We start from the raw sequence: 16,266 nt of genomic DNA, 5'->3' as shown, positions 1-16,266 counted from the left end.
CCCGTCCAGCCGCCTGCAAGTTGCTCAGAGCTCCAAGCAAGCTGCCTCGCAGCGTCCAGGGTAGGGCAGCTCTCGCCTGTCTGGGCCGCCCGGGCCAGCAGCGCCTCCCCACCCTCGCTGTGAAAGTCTCCCTGCTCGCCAGTCTCACGTCGTGCTCTTCGTTCAGAGCTGTCACCCCTTGTGCTGTCGCAGCAGGCCCCACTCAAAAATTTGCCCGCACTTTTAGTGGCCACTTTAATCACTGAAGGGCCACGATAAGTTCTCCCTGGAGCCTTGTGCTGACCGAGGAGCTCCCGGTTCTCTGAGCCGCGCTGTGTGGAAGTTACAGCCCTTGGATCATTTTTGTGTCCCCGCTCTGACAGGTCCATGCTTCCTGTGCCTAGCGCTGGACAGAGCAGAGCAGCAGAACGTCCCTTCCTCAGCTGGCTGGCCACGCTTCTTGGGAGCCGGGGTGCGAACGGCTCTCCGGGCTGCCAGTGCTCACTGCCAGCTCATGTCCAGCTGCTCATCCCCCAAATCCCTCCTCCTCAGGGCTGTTCTCAATCCCTTCATCCCCCAGCCCATACTGATAACCTGATGCTCAGGTGCAGTTTGTCTCTGGTGAGGTCCTCAGGAGCCCATTTCTTAAGCTTGTCCAGGTCCCTCTGGATGGCACCCACAGTTCAAGGAGGGAGCTTAGAAAAAACAGGGGTTGAAGCCAAGATTAAAGCAAATTCAATGCAAGATGTCATAGAATCATAGAATCAACCAGGTTGGAAGAGACCTCCAAGATCATCCAGTCCAACCTAGCACCCAGCCCTAGCCAGTCAACTAGACCATGGCACCAAGTGCCTCATCCAGTCTTTGCTTGAACACCTCCGGGGACGGTGCCTCCACCACCTCCCTGGGCAGCCCATTCCAATGCCAATCACTCTCTGCCAACAACTTCCTCCTAACATCCAGCCTATACTTTGCCCAGCACAACTTGAGACTGTGTCCCCTTGTTCCGTTGCTGGTTGCCTGGGAGAAGAGGCCACCTGAAGGGCTACAATGTCCCTTCAGGTAGTTGTAGACAGCAATGAGGTCACCCCTGAGCCTCCTCCAGGCTAAACAACCACAGCTCCCTCAGCCTCTCCTCTTAGGGTTTGTGTTCCAGGCCTTTTACCAGTTTTGTCGCCCTTCTCTGAACACCTTTCAGCACCTCAACATCTCTCTTGAATTGAGGGGCCCAGAACTGGACACAGCACTCAAGGTGTGGCCTGACCAGTGCTGAGTACAGGGGAAGAATAACCTCCCTTGTCCTGCTGGCCACACTGTTCCTGATGCAGGCCAGGATGCCATTGGCTCTCTTGGCCACCTGGGCACACTGCTGGCTCATCTTCAGCCTACTATCTAGGCTGCTCAGCTCTGCTACCATGCTGCATCCAACAGTGACAAGCCAAAAATGCAAGCTGGATGATCTCCAGATATGGCCAAAACAACATTTCATAGCCAGCCTATTAGAAGATAAATGCAGGCATAAATTCCAGGGTAGTAAACAGGGATAAATAGAATCTAACTGCCTGCAATAAAACTAACTCCTGTGGCCTGTCTCACTGCTGTGGAAGCAGGAGAAAACCCTCCCCCTTCACTGAGGTTTATAGAAGGAAGAGAAAAGTCAAGGCTGAACACTGATCCTGTCAGCCAGGTCAGTAAGGACAGAGGTAACCACAACCAACCCATCCACAACCAGCATGCCTTGGTGCATTTCCAAGTGTGCAGAGCTCTGGTGCAGGCTTTTGAGGGAGATGAAGGAAATGAACATGTTTGGGCTAAGAAGTTCTGTCTGCCAGTGCCCCTCCAGCAGTTCTTCCTGCCTAGCAGCTGTTGGGTGGGCAGAGGAGAGGCTGTGCTGCACGTGTCATGGAATCAGAATCACAGAATGTCAGGGGCTGGAAGAGACCTCTAAAGCTCATCCATTCCAGCCTCTGCCAGAGCAGGGTCACCTAGAGCAGATCACACAGGAGCACATCCAGGCGAGTTTTGAATAGCTCCAGAGAGAGACTCCACAACCCCCCTGGGCAGCCTGTTCCAGGGGTCTGTCACCCTCACAGGGAAAAAAATTGTCTTCCTGTTTCCATGAAACTTCCTATGGCTCAGCTTCCACCCAGTGCCCCTTGTCCTGGCACTGGGCATCACCCAGCAGAGCCTGGCTCCAGCCTCCTGCCACTCACCTGCACATCTTTATAAACATTCTTGGGGTCACCTCTCAGTCTCCTCCCAGCAGCACAGTCCCAGCTCCCTCAGGCTCTCCTCCTAACAGAGTTGTTCCATTCCCTTCAGCATCTTTGTGTCTCTGTGCTGGACTCTCTCTAGCAGTTCTGTGTCTCTTTTGTACTGGGGGGTCCAGAATTGAACACAATACTCCAGACGTTGCCTCAGCAGGGTAGAGTAGAGGGGCAGGAGAACCTCCCTTGACCTACTAACCACAGCCCTTTTAATCCACCCCAGAGTGACATTGCCCCATAGTTAAAATGAGAGAGGAGAATTTTCCTCATAGGCTGCATGCAAGCTGAGGCACACAACCTCCTGGTGCTGCTGCTCCCAAAACCACCAAGTAGGCATGTGCAGGAAGTTGTCCATCTGCACCAATATTCTGCATTAAGTAGCCATAGAAACAGGAGGTCAAAGTGTCCCAAATGAAAAACAAATCAGCTTTTGGTCTCCCCATGCCTGCTGTCACTGCCTCGCTTAGGTCAGTCAGCATCTTCCAGCAGAATAATGATGATTATGATAATAGTAATAACAATAATGATAGAAGCAGAAGCAGAAGAAGCACAGCAAAAGCAGCAGAAGAAGCAGAGAAGAAGCAGAAGAAGCAGAGAAGGAGAAGAAGGAGAAGGAGAAGGAGAAGGAGAAGGAGAAGAGAAGAAGAAGAAGAAGAAGAAGAAGAAGAAGAAGAAGAAGAAGAAGAAGAAGAAGAAGAAGAAGAAGAAGAAAAGAAGAAGAAGAAGAAGAAGAAGAAGAAGAAGAAGAAGAAGAAGAAGAAGAAGAAGAAGAAGAAGAAGAAGAAGAAGAAGAAGAAGAAGAAGAAGAAGAAGAAGAAGAAGAAGAAGAAGAAGAAGAAGAAGAAGAAGAAGAAGAAGAGAAGAAGAAGAAGAAGAAGAATGGATCACATTGCAAGTGCAAGAATGAGTGGGAAAAGGTACCAAACCCAACCCCGTGCCTGTTTTTTTGTGCCTTGTAAATAAAATGCCTCATAAATAAGATAGATAAATATGATTCCAGTAATTTCCTTTGGGTTCACCTCCCCAGAGCCTAACATCAATGCAAGTTGCTGCCAAAAGAGCCCCTCTCATCCTCCCTTTACTCCAGTCTTTCTTCCCAGCCTGCATCCCCATCCCTCAACACCAGAAGGACATGGACCTGCTCGAGAGGGTCCAGAGGCCACAAAGATTGCTGAAGCTGGAGCACCTCTTGCACAAAGGCAGGCTGGGTGAGTTGGGGCAGTTCAGCCTGGAGAAGAGAAGGTTCCAGGGAGAGCTTAGAGCTCAGAGTATCTGAAGGGGACCTCCAGTCAGGCTGGGGAGGGGTCGTTCAGAAGGGCCTGTGGAGACAGGATGAGGGCAATGGTTTGAAACTGGAGCAGGTCAGAGTTAAGTTGGACGTTAGGGGGAAGTTCTTTAGACCAGGGTAGTGGGACACTGCAACAGGTTGACCAGGGAGGTGGTGCAGGTACCATCCCTGAAGACATTCAAGGTCAGGCTTGATTTGGCCCTGAGCATCTAGTTGGGGATGGTCCTGCTGACTGCAGGGGGTTTCATAAGGTGACCTTGAAATGTCCCTTCCAAGCTGATGGATTCTCTGATTCTGATTTGGCTCAGGGTTAGGGTGGGCTTGATTCTGGCATGCAAGTGGACAGCAGCAAGTGGCAGTGAAAAAGCCTTTCTGAGTACACAGCAGCATCTCTTCATCTGCCTGTCATTTGCTGCTTCCTTAGCTGTCCCCATGAAGATTCCCACCAAGGGTATTTACTTTCCCTCCATCCTCAGCCTGTTTTCAGCACCTCACTTGTTGCCAGTTAACAGACTTGCCCCATATCAGCAGATCATGGAAATCTGGGTGCCTGGGGCCTGGGCAGGGGCAAAGACACAGTACAAATGCCAAGGAGATGTGGCCAGGAGGTGCTTGGAAGAACAGCAGAAGCCCTTTGGTATTCTGTTCTGCAAATGACATGGGCAGTAGCAGAAGTGCTTTGCAGCCATCTCTCTGTTAGGCTGAGAGGTGATGTCCTACCTGAGCTTCTCTTTTTTCCATAGTAACAGGACTGGTTTGGTTGGAAAAGACCTTCAAGATCATCCAGCCAACACTATGGCCACTAAATCATAGCCCCAGGTGCCATGACCACAGGTTTCTTGAACACCTCCAGGGATGGGGAATCCACCAGCTCCCTGTGCAGCCTGTTCCAGTCCCTGACCACTCTTGCAGCAAATAATTTTTCCCTCATCTCCAACTCAAATTTGCCCTGGGGCAACTTTGAGGCCATTTGTCTTATCACCCGATACTAGGGAGAAGAGCTCAGCCCCCATCTTGGTGCAGCCTCCTCAGGAAGCTGTAGAGAGCAATGAGCTCTGACCTCAGCCTCCTCCACACTAAACACCCCCAGCTCCCTCGGCCGCTCCTCCCCAACCCTCTTCTCTAGACCCTTCCCCACCTTCCTTGCCCTTCTCTGGACCTGCTCCAGCCCCTCGGTGTCCTTCAGGGAGTGAGGGCCTGGAACTGAACCCAGCACTCCACGTGTAGCCTCCCCAGTATGAGCTTTCCTCACAAGCTGAAGCAGCATCCTCAGCTGGAGGTAGGGTGGTGGGGAGACCTCTGCCCCTTCATGCCCAAGTCCTTGTCTCCAGGACCCCACCCTCTGAGGCATAAGGGTAGAGCAGGACTAGCCTGAGGGCAAGGAAGCTGGGGAAGAGTCTGAAGAATGGGGCTGGTGCCCAGTGGCAACAAAAGAGGTAATGGGCACAAACTTGAGCTCAGGAAGTTCCATCTCAACATGAGGAGGAACTTCTTTATTGTGAGGGTGGCAGAGCCCTGGGGCAGGCTGCCCCAAGAGGTCTTGGTAGTCTTCATCTCAGGTGTCCAAAACTCACCTGGACACCCATTGTGGGTGACCCAGCTCTGACAGGGGATTGGGCTCCACGATCTCCAGAGGAACCTTCCCACCTCCTACCATTCCAAGTTCCTGCCTGCGCTCCTCAGCCAGCAGTGCAATCATGCTTGAACTGCAGGCCCAGAGAACCAAACCTCAGGAACATGAAGCCAGACCTTTCCATCCCAGCTACCTTGTCATGGGGGAAGACCCTCAAATCTTCAATCCTCATCAGGTTCCAATGGGGGTAGGCATACAACAAGCCCAGCAGAAGTGTTCCTGGAGCCAAAAAGGCCCTTGTCAAGGGAATAACAATGAGCCATTCCAAAGGACCATCCCTCACACCTCAGACACAGAGGGCAGGATAGGGACCCAGGTCTCTGAATGTGTGACTTCTGGACAAGATGGACCTGGTGAGCAGCCTGAACCAACAATCTCATGCTGGCAGCAGAGAGAGCCCCAGCTGCTGAAGGACAGGAGACCTGGCGTGTTTCTGCTGCCCAGGGGTATGCTCTTTGCCAGGAGCATGGCACATGACGCGCTCCAGGAGCTGTTATATCCCATCAGGAGTGAACCAACATTCCTCAGTTGACAGGATCATCACATGGTTGTCCTGGCTTTGCTGCAAGGGAACCATAGAATCAGTTTTCTGCTCCCAGAAGCTGCATTTTTTGAGCAGGCTGCAGCACCCAGTTTGGTGAGAGCAGAGTTGATCAGACCCTGCTTTTGTCCGTGGCCAGCCATGGTGTGCAGGTTTCAAAGTGATCAAGATCTGTAGCACTTCATTTAGGCAGGGGCTAAAGCCAGGAGGAGTGAAAGCCAGCACAGCCAGCCCAGGCTGGCCAGCACAGGGATCCCATACCACTCACATCATGCTCCCTACCAACTGGAGGGTTTTCTGGGGACCATCTCTTCTGCTGATGGCTGCATTCCTGCAGGCTCCTGCTCAGTGTTGTGCTCCCCAGGCCAGCTCTCCTGCTTGCTGTCACCATCGTGTTGTCATTGGAGCTGTGGTACTTGCAGTGCTTGAGATCTAGGATTCAGTGGGTGACAGGACAGGTGGCTGCATGGAGGCAAATGGGTACATGCTGGAACACAGCAGGGTGCTGTGATCTCCCAGCCTGTATGGGTCCACATGCCTGGATCCTCCAGAGAGCATGTGCCTGGGGCAGAGAGGTCCCACGAGCCACCACTGCAAAGCAAGAGCTGACTGAAGCTGCCTGCAGGGCTGCTGGAGCACCATCCCCTGCTTCTGTTTGGCTGGAGTCCCTCTGCCAGGGGTGTCCCCTGGGGACTGCAGTTCTTACAGCAGGGGTGACATTCATGGGAAGTGAGAGCATGCAACCCCTGCAGGCCCCTGCAGCCCTGCATGTTCACTGTGCATCCCAGAATCACAGGCACAGAGTGGTAGGGGTTGGAAGGGACCCCTGGAGATCAGCTAGTCCAAGGCCCCTGCTGGAGCAGCATCACCCAGAGGCACAGGGCATTTTACATGGTGCTTCAGGGCTGAGGTGACTCTGTGGGTTGAGCACAGCAACATCTTTGCTGCTGCAGACCTGTTCTTACCTGTCCTACACAGAGGCCAGCAGCAGAGGCTCTTGCAGTGGGTGTTAAAAGGCTACAGCCACCAACACCTTGAGGGTTGCACTGCTCTCTTTGGGTGTCTCCCAGCATCCCCATGCCTTTCTTGTCACCCTGCGAGACAGGTTTCACACAAATGGCTTGGGAGTGAGGACATGCAGCTGGGAACAAGGCAGATTGTCAGGAAATAAACACACAAGGCTTTTTCTTCCCAGAGGTAGAAGTTTGCTGAGATCAACTCACAAATGCAGCTGGAGGCCAAGTCACTTTTGCCTTTTTTAGAGGCCCAGAGGATTGGAAACTCCATCAGGGATCAGTGCTGGGCCCCATCCTCTTTAACATCTTCATAGATGATCTGGATGAGGGCATGGAGTCAGTCATCAGCAAGTTTGCAGATGGCACTAAGCTGGGGGCAGATGTGGCTGGGTTGGAGGGCAGAAGGGCTCTGCAGCGGGACCTTGACCGCCTGGACAGATGGGCAGAGGCCAATGGGATGGGGTTCAATAGCTCCAAGTGCAGGGTGCTGCACTTTGGCCACAACAACCCCATGCAGAGATACAGGCTGGGGTCGGAGTGGCTGAGAGCAGCCAAACAGAGAGGGATCTGGGGGTGCTGATTGATACCCACCTGAACATGAGCCAGCAGTGTGCCCAGGTGGCCAAGAGAGCCAGTGGCATCCTGGCCTGCATCAGGAATGGTGTGGCCAGCAGGAGCAGGGAGGTCATTCTACCCCTGTACTCTGCACTGGTTAGACCACACCTTGAGTACTGTGTTCAGTTCTGGGCCCCCCAGTTTAGGAGGGACATTGAGATGCTTGAGCGTGTCCAGAGAAGGGCGACGAGGCTGGGGAGAGGCCTTGAGCACAGCCCTACGAGGAGAGGAGGCTGAGGGAGCTGGGATTGGTTAGCCTGGAGAAGAGGAGGCTCAGGGGTGACCTTATTGCTGTCTACAACTACCTGAGGGGTGGTTGTGGCCAGGAGGAGGTTGCTCTCTTCTCTCAGGTGGCCAGCACCAGAACAAGAGGACACAGCCTCAGGCTGTGCCAGGGGAGATTTAGGCTGGAGGTGAGGAGAAAGTTCTTCACTGAGAGAGTCATTGGACACTGGAATGGGCTGCCCGGGGAGGTGGTGGAGTCGTCGTCCCTGGGGCACTTCAAGGCAAGGTTGGATGTGGCACTTGGTGCCATGGTCTAGCCTTGAGCTCTGTGGTAAAGGGTTGGACTTGATGATCTGTGAGGTCTCTTCCAACCCTGATGATACTGTGATAAACTTTAATGAGGTGCTTCTGCAGAACCATTAGTAGAAGCTGTTGAGAAACAAATGATAGTCATGTTATGAGGACTGAAGAAGCTCCAGCAGCTACTCACTCAACAAGAGCTGGCAAAGCAGCCCCCCAGTCAAGTGCCAGAGTCCTCTTTGTCGAGAACTTCTTCCTTTCTCTTGCCAGGATTTCACTGCATTCCATGTTTGCCTTCCCAAGCTGTTTTTCTGTGGAGCAGCATGGAGCTAGGTGAAGCCAGACAAGGAGCCTGGAGCCATGAGTGGTACCAGGCACCACAGTTCCCTGGGGAAAACCACGATCCTCAGCAAAACCACACCTCACCTGACGTGTCCCAAAGGGTGACAGGCACAGGTAGCTCCCAGAATGCCTGGGTCTTTTCAGGCTGGTCAGAGAGGTGCACATGGCTTCTGATGGCTTTTGAAAGCCATTAGTGAGACCCAGGGAAAGAGTAGGCTCCTGGGCTGTTTGGTTCTCCTCTTAGGGAAGGAAGACACAATGCACCCATCTCAGCCTTTCCCAGGCAAGAGGCAGCCCCAGTCTGTCACCCTTCACCTTCAGGCTTTGCCTGCAGGGCTCAGTCATTACCACAGCTAATTAGATCCTTCAAGCCGATTAGGAAGATTGCAATAAGTGGAGTTATAAAATCCCTGGGCCTGATACTCCTTATCAGAAAAGCCACTTTGTACTGGCCCGACCTTAAAATGCCAGGGGGTGATGTAAAGTGCTCTCAGAGCAGCCCAGCAGCACCGGGGGAAAGCAGTGCACACTGCAGAGCAGCAGCACCTCAGCCTGATGGGCACTGCCCCCAAGTGAACTGGAAGCATCTCTTTGGTCAGGGAGGGGCAGGTCTCTCACAACAACAACAGATGTGTCTCTTCTGGCAGCTACCTGAAGAGACCGATATTGATCCAGTAAAAGCAGAACAAGGTCTTGCCAAGTCCATTTGCAAGGGCCTCTAGGGGTATCTCCAGGCCTTAGGAAGTCAGGAAAACTCCCTTCCAGGGTGATTCTGCCAGCATTTCTATGGCTGGACACCCCCTGAACTTTTGGCATATTTCAAACCTGATGCAGCCCTGGAAAGAAGAACTTGCCCTGGTTGTTGGACTGGATAGCCCTTGGAGGTCCCTTGCAAGCCAGACCATGCTGTGAGTCTGTGACTTTTCCACAGCAGTGATGCAGAGAAAGGAAACAAAGCCTCCTCCACTCAGAACAACACATGTGTGCACACAACAGCTTTGGAACCAAAAGCACCAGGGGTGCGTGGTGGTCTCACAGCCTGGAGGTGACCATCTGGGGACAAGGTGCCAGTGTTAGCCCTAAAGAGGGAACAACCACCCTGCTCTAAACAGCCCCTGTAGCCCAAGAACTGCTCTGTCCCCACCCACAGGGTCATAGAACCACAGAATCATGTGGGTTGGCACAGCCCTTTAAGCTCATCCAGTCCAACCATTCTCTCACCCTAGCAAGGCATGGCACTGTGCACCATATCTCAGTGGCTTTGAAACACCTCCAGAGGTGTTCCAGAAGCTGCTGGTGATGCACCTCAGGGCAGAAGGCCACACAGACGTGGTCATGCTCTTGGCAGAGAAAAGAGGCTGCAAAAGGAAGCCCTCTCTGCTGCAAAGGGAGGCCTTGCCTGTGGGCTGAGTGTCTAAAAATATGACAGCAGTCATCAGACCCATGGCCTGGTGTGAAATTACTGTCATGGTGACATTTGAATCACAGCTTTAAGCCAGCAGAGTTAATGCTTGGACTCAGTGATCTTAAAGGTCTCTTCCAACCAAAACAATTCCATGATTCCAAATAGGTGCAGCCAAGAGTTTATGTTTGCCTGCAAGTAAAATAAAACAAGAGAAGGGTTTTTGCTGGCTGGTATGCTCCATGTGACCCCAGCAGCTCCTTTTTGCTGGCTGCCATGCTCCATCTGACCCTAGCAGCTCCTTTTTTCTGGCTGGCATGCTCCATCTGACCCTAGCAGCTCCTTTTTGCTGGCTGGCATGCTCCATCTGACCCTAGCAGCTCCTTTTTGCTGGCTGGTATGCTCCATCTGACCCCAGCAGCTCCTTTTTGCTGGCTGGCATGCTCCATGTGACCCCAGCAGCTCCTATTTGCTGGCTGGCATGCTCCATCTGACCCTAGCAGCTCCTTTTTGCTGGCTGGCATGCTCCATGTGACCCCAGCAGCTCCTATTTGCTGGCTGGCATGCTCCATGTGACCCCAGCAGCTCCTATTTGCTGGCTGGCATGCTCCATGTGACCCCAGCAGCTCCTATTTGCTGGCTGGCATGCTCCATCTGACCCTAGCAGCTCCTATTTGCTGGCTGCCATGCTCCATCTGACCCTAGCAGCTCCTTTTTGCTGGCTGCCATGCTCCATCTGACCCTAGCAGCTCCTTTTTGCTGGCTGCCATGCTCCATCTGACCCTAGCAGCTCCCTCAGCCTGTGGGGAGGTAGCTCATGAGCTTGCATTCATGACATCTCCACTCAGCTTGGCACTGAGGTCCTGAGTGCCAGCACTGAGGTGCACGTGGGAGTAGATGCAGGGAAGCCAAAATCCTACCCTCCCCCTCACTTCCCAGGGCTGATCAGCTCTCTCCTGTGCAGAGGCTGCTTCAAGGTAACCCGTGACACATAGAGGAACATGAAAATCCAGCCAAACCAGTATGCCCAGCTGTAGTATCCAGAACAGCTTGAACCTGGCTGGTGCAAACTGGGATTCCATCTCTTTCAGCCCAGGCACCCTGTCCTGTCCCAGCACAAATGCTGTGGGCAAGGGGGAAACCTCTGTGGTCACTTTTGCTTAGAGATCTTCAGAAGGACCTTTCTTCCTAAGGAACAGGGATGAGTAGTGGCAGCCTCATTCTTAGCAGCTTAGTGGAGGTGGCTGGGTCAGTGCAAGAAAAGGAGAGCTTGGATTGCTGCCCTGGAGAAATGGGTCAGGGCATCCAGGTCTGGAGTCCTCAACACAGGAAGGATATGGACCTGAGAGGGGGGCCACAAAAATTCTCAGGGAGTTGGAGCAGCCCTGCCATGGGCACAGGCTGAAGGAACTGGGAGTATTCAGCCTGGAGAAGAGAAGGCTGCAGGCAGACCTAAGAGCAGCCTGCCAGAAGCTGAAAGGGCTACAGGAAGGCTGCAGAGGAACTGTTGCCAAAGGGCTGTAGGGACAGGATGAAGGCAATGGCTGCAAACTAGAGCATAGCAGATGGAGATTGGCTGTGAAGAACAAGTTCTGCAGCAGGAGGCTGCTGCAACACTGCAACAGGTTGCCCAGGGAGGTGGTTGAGGCCTCAAGGTGAGGCTGGAGAGGGCTGGAGAGGGCTGTGGGCAGGCTGCTCTAGTGGAAGATGTCCCTGCTGAGTGCAGGGGCTTGGGCTGGATGAGCTTTGGAAGTGCCTTCCAGGCCAGAGCATTCTGTGATTCTGTGATTAAGTAGGAGGAAGAACTGAGAAGCAGTCTCTGGGAAGAGATACTTGTGTGTAAATAAAGCTCTGCCTGTGTGTGCACAAACATTTCTGCTTTACAGAGAATTAGATGTGCATAAGGCTCTGAAACTTCATGTTAAAGCACATGGAAAGGTGTCAGAATTCCTTTGTGTCCTGAAGTCTGGCTGTTGCCCTCACCTTTCTGTCTGACCCAGAAAAGATGCTGTGCTAGGACACAGAGAGGCAGAGCGGGGCAGAGGACTGGCCCAGCTGGAGCTCAAAACACTTTGGGATCGTGTTCTGATTGCAGAGGGTAAGGAGAAAACACTTCTGCAGACCTCCCTGCAGTCATTTTTGGTGCTGTGCCATTTCCTACTCTCTCGTTCTTCACAGAATTACAGAATGTCAGGGGCTGGAAGGGACCTCAAAAGCTCATCCACTCCGACCCCCCTGCCAGAGCAGGGTCACCTATAGCAGATCACACAGGAACGCATCCAGGTGGGGTTTGAATATCTCCAGGGTGGGAGACTGCACAAACCCCCCTGGTTGTGGAGACCCCAACAGTCTGGAGACTGTTCTGTCACCCTCACAACGAAAATATTTTCCTCCTGTTCCCATGGAACTTCCTATGCCTCAGCTGGCACCAGTGCTCCTTGTCCTGTCACTGGGCATCACCCAGCAGAACCTGGCTCCAGCCTCTGGGCACTCACCTTTGCATCTTTATAAACAGCAATGAGGGCAGTGCTCAGGCTCCTCTTCTTCAAGCTCTAAGCTCCAGATCCTCAGCCTCTCCTCGTAAGGAAGATGTTAACTGCCTACATTGTTTTTGTGGCTCTGCACTAGACTCTCTCAAGCAGTTCCATGAGGTTCTTCTCAATATGGGAGGCCCAGAACTGGACACAGTACTCCAGATGTGGCCTCAGCAGGACAGAGGAGAGGGGCAGGAGAACTTCTCTTGACCAACTAACCACATACCTTCTAATCCACCCCAGGATGCCCATGGCCTTCTTGGCCACAGTAACACATTGCTTGCTCATGGGCACCCTTCTGCCCACCAGGACCTCCAGGTCCTTTTCCCCTTCACTGCTCTCCAGCATGCCAGTCCCCAACCTATACTGGTCCATGGGTTTGTTCTTTCCCAGATGCAAGACTCTACACTTGCCCTCACTGAACTTCATTAAATTTCTCCCTGCCCAACTCTCCAACCTGTCTAAGTTCTTCTCTCACTTGTCCCTCTAGAACCTACCTCTGCAGACATTTCCACTCTTCACCTGCATCTTCCCCAACCACTGCCTTCTGCCTGATGATTTTACCCCCACTTTCCTCCTCCATTCCCCTGCACAGCTCCATCCCTCTCAGCTGCAGCAGCACCTCTTCCCTCCTTTTCCTCTGGACCAGCCTGGAGAAGGAGAGTCCCGAGCCCATCCCTTGGCACAGATGCAAGAGGAGCCTTTTGGTGCATGAAAAGCCCTGGAGGCACTTCCAGAGATGCTGTCCCTAGCAAGCTGGACCTCATCTCAGGAGCTCATCTCCTTCACGAACAGCAGTGTGCATTCAGAGTGCCAGCCCTCTTGCATCAGTGTGTCAGATGTGGTCTCCATATTTGCCACAGCTGCAGTCCTCTGGGAAGCACAATGGTTTTGGGAAGTGCAGGAAAGCCTCCCCTTTTCCCCTTGTGCTGGCTGGATTACACTAGACAGAGGGTAGAAGCTATCCCAGCCTCTGTAGCATGGCAGCTGCAAAGGCAGAGAACCACCAGAGCTGCGAAGCTGCCATCTAAGTTCAAATTCCCACATATGTGCCTCCCAGAGCCTGATTTGGGACTACTTCTAAAATAAAGACCCAGGTGCTTATTCCTGATTCAGCTGCCCAGAAGCTCAGGAGGGTTTAGATGGTCTGGGGACTGTGCCCCCAGCTGAAACTGAAGCCATCCAGCCCTATGTGTGTGTTAGCAAGCAGAACAATGTGGAAACCATTTAATACTGTGGTAAATCCTGCATGCCTGCTGGGCTGATGCCAGCTTCACAGGGTGTAGGCCACCTAGGATTCCATCCCAACCTTCCAGAGCATCCTAGATCACCACTTGGCAGGTGACCTTCCTCCAAGGCACTTTGAACACAGCTGGGGGGTGAGAGAGTTTAAGAGTGTGGCTACAGCCTGTGGCTATTTGCCATTTGGCCCTCAGTGCCAACAACATATCTCAAATGTGTGTTCCCAGCTTGGACAGGGTGATCATGGAGCTGTGTCTAACAAAAGCCCAAAGAAAAAAGGTTACAGAAATACTGCAGCAGCTTCAAGTTTCCTAAGGCGAGGAGATGTGGGTTGCCAGCTCCCTTGCTGAGATGATGTGTTTGCAGAAGGAACTGTTTCAACAGCCTGGTCTGGACCCAAAATCCCAGGAGGGAAACATCCAAGACCTCTGGCCTGCATTCAGAGCCTGGTTTTATACCAGCATAGACCTCAGAGATGGCCAAGATTATTCCCAGCCGGAGGGTCTTGATCTCCTCTGTGAGCAAACCATTAGCACAGCCTCAACAGTTTCAGACAAAGTCAGCCAGTCCTGCCTGAACTATTCCCCAGCTCCTCTTCCACCTTTGCAATGGGCAAAGAGGTGGTGGCACTGAGTGAGCATCTTCAGTGCAGAAAAGATCTGTGGTGCCTTTGATGTGGGCATAAAGTGCAGAGAGACCTGCCCAGGACTGCCACCAAAAGGGAAGCGTGCTTAAAAAAACACTCACCTGCCAGTACCAAGGTGGAGAAGAGCAGAGTGAGAAAAAATGAGTTGTTTTGTGTCTGGCTCTGTCGGACACTTGAGTCTGCTCCTGCAGCTACAGCAGCACCAGGCGAGCTACTGTGGAGGAGCCGGTGGGGAGCAAAACCTGCTCTAATAAACCCTGTGTGTGGCAGAGCTGCGCTGCTGACAACACAGGGGAAGGAGAGAAAAGGAGCATACAAAAACCGTCCCGGGTTGCTAGGCAGAGGAAGGCTCCAGCAGAAACTGCACAGAGGAGGTAGCTGGGGGTGCACAGCCCCTGCGGGGCACAGGCCACGGGAGAACTGAACCTGGGCATGGCACAGTGGGAACACAGGGGTGGTGGGGTGCAGCTGAGGGAGCTGAGGGTGTTCGGTTTTCAGAAGAGGAGCCTGAGGACAGACCTTGTTGCTCTCTACTACTAGAAAGGGAAGTTGGATTCAGGTGGGTGTTGGACTCTTCTCACATGCAACAAGTGACAAGGCAAGAGGAAACAGCTTCAGGTTGGGTATCAGGAGCAATCTCTTTCCAGCAAGGGCTCTCAGGCACTGGCCCAGGCTGCTCAGGGAGGTGGTGGAGTCCCCAATCCTGGAGGTGTTTAAAAGCTACGTGGCTGCGGTGCTGAGGGACGTGGCTCAGTGGCAGTGGCTCAGCAGCAGTGGTGGAGTTGGGAGCTCTAGGTCAGTGGTCGGACTGGATGATCTCAAAGGTCCCTTCCAACCTCAGCAGCTCTGTGGCTCTGTGATTCCGAGGGACATGAATGCGCTGTTAGCAGGAAAAGCAGGCTGGTGAGGAGGGTGCTGGCTTGGGAGGAGTTTGGCAGCACTTTGAAGGTTTGCCGTCTGTGCCTCGGGGGCTCTGGCTCACGGAACTTCTCTGCCTCTTCTCAAGCCTGCAGGAAAGGAATGGTTGGTGAGCGCCCGTGCTCGGCTCTCCACGTCCTCCGGCTGCACCCAGCTCTCCCCTATTGCTGTCCCGCAGCGGATGTTGGCTGTGTCCCCCGCGGCGTTTTGAGGCCAAGCTGGTGCCACGGTGATGATCGAAAGGCACCGCAAAGCGCAGGGGCAACTGAAAGGGCAGCTCTGTGCCGGGCAGGCTGCGGCTGGGCGGCGGCAGGCAGAGGAAGCGGCAGCACAATCCCTGCCTTGAGGGCACAGCGCGGTCCGGGCTCTGCTCCCGGCTCCGCGGCGCCGAGCGCCCGCGCAGGCTGGCGGAGCTGCCCCGAGCCCCGCTCCCCGCGGCTCCAGCGCCTCTGCTCTGCTCGCCCGCCTTTCAGACGCGGTTTTTCCCCTTACAAGTACATCCTTGTGGGATTCAGCAGTGTGCTGGGACTTGAGTGGAGCATTTTCAGCGGCTGAAGGTCGCCCTGTGGTTAAATGACCGAGCGAGCAGATGCCATTACGCTCTCCAGGCGCAGCAGACGGTGGCTGTTGCCATCAGTGCTGTTCTGCTATGTGGTCCTTGTCCTCCTTTTTTAGGCAGTTGTCTGTTCCCTGAAAGCCATACTAGGAGCAGCACTAAATATGTGTCATTAATTCTAATCACATCTTATTCTTTCCATAGCCAGCAGTTGTTGGCAACTGTCTGTGAAGTCTTGCTACAGGGACATGAAATGTGGCTGGTCAGTGCTATTCAGCTGAAGACACTTCACTTCCTAACCCCCCAAACAATGCTGCAAGCAGGGACCCTTATTCTTAGCAACCCTGTTTGAATCCTCATCTCCAGAGGTGTTTGAAAGAGGCAGAGATGTGGTGCTGAGGGACATGGTTTACTCCAGCCTTGCTAGAGTTAGACAATGGTAAGCTGTGATGATCTTAAAGGGCTCTTCCAACCAAATCAATCCTATGATTCTGCTCTTAGATATTAGTTAGAGAATGCGTGGACTCAGTCTTAAAGGTCTTGAAATGATTTAATGATTCTACTCAGAGTGAATCAGGGAATGCGTTGTGTTGGAAGGGACCTTTGAAGGTCATCTTGTCTAGCCCCCCCTGCAATGAGCAAGGAACCATAGAATCACAGAATTGTTTGGGTTGGCAAAGCCCTCTAAGATCATCCAGTCCAATCATCAATGCAACACCAGCACAGCCATTAAACCCTGTCCCCAAGTGCCATGGCCACACA

The sequence above is a fragment of the Pogoniulus pusillus genome, chromosome 7 (genome assembly GCF_015220805.1).
Source record: "Pogoniulus pusillus isolate bPogPus1 chromosome 7, bPogPus1.pri, whole genome shotgun sequence".
NCBI classification, from domain to species: Eukaryota; Metazoa; Chordata; class Aves; order Piciformes; family Lybiidae; genus Pogoniulus; species Pogoniulus pusillus.
The sequence above is the reverse complement of the archived record's forward strand: the minus strand, read 5'-3'. Positions refer to the sequence as shown.